A 3,553-nucleotide genomic window follows, 5' to 3' on the forward strand; every position below is an offset into this window, starting at 1 on the left:
GGTGGTAATTCCTTTTCTTAAAAACAATTTTTTTATTTTTTATTCATAACTATACGAGAGTTTGGTGCGTCAGTTCAAACGTATTATTATTATTATTATTATTATTATTATTATTATTGTTTAGTTTTTTATTAGGTGTCTAATACTATTTTTTTTTTTTTACAAAATTGTTTTCTTCTCATAATTATTTTTGTCAGTTTGCGTTAAGCACTCGCGAGTGTTGTCTCAAAAAAATTTTTTTTTTATCTTCGGCCTTACTTTTTTTTTTTTTTTCGTTTTCGAAAAAGGAAAAAAAGGAAAGAATAAAAAGGAAAATTATACGTTTCGCGTGTTTTTTTTTTTTTAAATTGTTTTTTTTGTAAGTTTAAATTAAAATGCCGATTCAATCGTTAAAAAAACCGACTTTGAAAAAAATATTCATACGAAAAAATAACAATAATCAGGTTCGTAAATAACAGTTATTATTATTATTATTATTATTACTATCATTATTATTATTTTTTTAAATTGAAAAGGGTCATTAAATAATTACTCAAATTTATAATTTGGGTTTTCAAAAAAAAAAAAAAAACAAAAAAAAAACGCGACACGAAAAACAACTTTTATTAAATTAATGTTCGACGTTACAAAAAAAAACAAAAAAAACAAAAAATCCGTTCGTTCCTTTGTTTTCGTTCTATTTAAATAATAACAATAATAATTATTATTATTATCACCAATATGGCGGATCGGATTTTACGTCGTCCAAACATTATTTTGAAATCCTTAATTGAATTCTAGAAAAATTCGTGAAGGAAAAAAAAATTCGGTTCAGTTTTTAAAGACGAAACACCCACGCAAGCAAACCTCCCCGCCTTTTCCTTTCGCATTATTATTATTACTATTATTATTATTATTATTATTATTATTAATCTCAAATTTCAGATTGATCGATTACGATTAACGTTTATTCATTTAAAAAATATCATTATTATTATCATCATCATCGGGTAATTTATCACGTTACCCACATAATATTTTTTATAGGGAAATAAATTTTTAATGACGTGAATGTGAATTTTATTAATAGTAGTAGTAGTAGTAATAATAATAATAATAATAATAAAGCGTGTTATAATAATAATAATAATAATAATAATAATAATATTAACCCGTCGAACGCCATTTTACGAAACGTTTAAAAAGGGAAGGAAAAAAAGGGAAATTGTTTAATTTTGTGTGTGTGTGTCGCAAATAATTAAATGGCGTCTTTCATCAAGCAAAAAAAAAAAAAAAACGTTTTTGTTAGGAATTTAAAAAAAAAAAAAAGAATTTAACCGGTCGTTTCCGGTATGAAAAAACGTCTGGAAATAAAATAAAAATAGAAAAGAATTTAACAGTTGGCTTTTAAACGTTTAAAAAAAAAAAAAATATCTTAGTAACTCGTTAATGGATTTATTTCTGAACGTTGATAAAAAAAGCAAAAAAGTGTTGGGGGTACGAACGTTTCAATTTTTTTTTTTTTCTATTTAGTCTAGAAAATTTTATTGTTGCGAGTTTTTTTAATATCGAAATTACAAAATCGTTTTCGTATCATTATCATCATAGAGGAAAAATAATATTATCGAAAAGTATTTCCGGTTGTCAAAATCTCACACAACCCATGTATTTCCCGTTTGGAAAATTTCAGGCGTTCGTTCGTTTTTATTGTTTTTCTCTTCCAGGTTGATACGTAAAAAATTATTATTATTATTATTATTCATTAGTTTCAGTCATAGGTATTATAAATCTAAAAATTCTTCATGTAAAAACTTGATTTTGATGAATCATAGAGTAAAAAAACAACAACAAAATGTCGAATGAAAGGCAGTAAAAAAAAAAATTTTTTTATGCCCTCAAAAGTAAAAAAAAAATGATATCGAGTTGGAAAATTTTTTTTAAAAAAAAATTTCCTTAATTCACGTTTATTATTGTTTGTTGTTTGTTGTTACTTACTTACTTTATTAAATACCTTTATTTAAAAAAAAAAAAAAGAATGATTCATAAAATTGTCGAAAGATTTATTCATAATAAATATTCACATCGTAAAACCGGATCGCATAATTTAATGAATTATTAATTTTTTTAAAAATTATTATTATTATTATTATTATTATTTTTACTATCACGATCGATTTTTTTTGTTAAACAAAACAATGATAAAACAATTGATAAGAAAATAAATAGTCGAGTAGAATTTAAAAAATTTCATATGAAAAAAAAATTAAAATGGAAAACCGATAACGACACCACGTGGTAGACATTTTTCTTTTTGTATAAATTTAAAAAAAAAAAATTCGTTGTTTTCCCGCCAAATTAATTTAAAATTTGTGTTTTGTTTTTGACGAAAGTTCTGTTCGACTTACAATCGTATTATTACATATACACATTCCAATAATAATAATAATAATAATTAATACGTAATAAAAAATAAAATAAAATCAATTTTAATTAATCGTTTTGTGTGAACCGTATGAAAACATAATAAAATATTTTTTTTCTTATCACAATTGTTTTGATAAAAGTTGTGTGAATGTTATCAGTAAGTCTGTGATAAACAAAACCTGTCAACAAAACTTTTTTTTTTCTATTATCAGATGTTGACATTTAATATTAAATATTATTATTAAGTATAACAACGTTACATGTATGTAAAATTTTTTTTTTTTTTTCCCAATTACGATTCGATACACAACAACAACAACAACAACAACAAATTTTTTTTTTTTGTTTACTAATTGTAGTGTATATATAATGAAGCAGACGAATTTTTAAAATTTTCTACGATAATAATAACATATCAGGTGTGCATTCATACACGTACGCACACATCAACGTAATAATTACCAAATTTTTTTTTTTTAATTAAAAATAAAATTTTTGATGTTATCGATTCGTTCGTTTGTTCGTTTGTTTGTTTGTTCCGGGAACGCGTTTGAGTTCGACGACACAGTTATAATTTAAATAAAATTTAAAATAAAAAATATTTTATCGTGATTGGATATATCATTGCCATTAACTTACTACCACTACTCGTTATTTACTTAATTAAAGGGTATTAATTTATTTTTTAGGCGTGGCATTAGACACAATTGACCTTTAATTAATTATTTTGATTTTTTAATAACTTATTACAAGGTTCTTAGAATTATTGTATGATTTGTGTCCTCCTCCGCAAATTTTACAAAAAAAAAAAAAATGAAAAAGTGTCACTAATTTTCCAGTAAAAATAATTTAAATTTAAAAAAAAAAAACGGTTCATTCACTTTTTTCTTACTCTATGATTCATTTTTTCTTCTCGTCGTCGTGGTGGTAGTGGGTGTTTTTAACTTTTTGATCTCATCCAATCGATCAATCAACTGTCGATATATGAATTAGCAAATGAATGAATGAATGAATGAATGAAAGATACTCGTAATAACAGGTTCGTAATTCATGTAATAATTAATTGTTTTCTACTGCTACCACGTCATCGATTCTTCTTTCTTTCTCTCTCTCTTTCTTTCTCGTGTGTGAGTCAGTTATTATTATGTTA

Source organism: Pediculus humanus, genomic scaffold (assembly GCF_000006295.1).
Source record: "Pediculus humanus corporis 1103172107370 genomic scaffold, whole genome shotgun sequence".
Lineage (NCBI taxonomy): Eukaryota > Metazoa > Arthropoda > Insecta > Psocodea > Pediculidae > Pediculus > Pediculus humanus.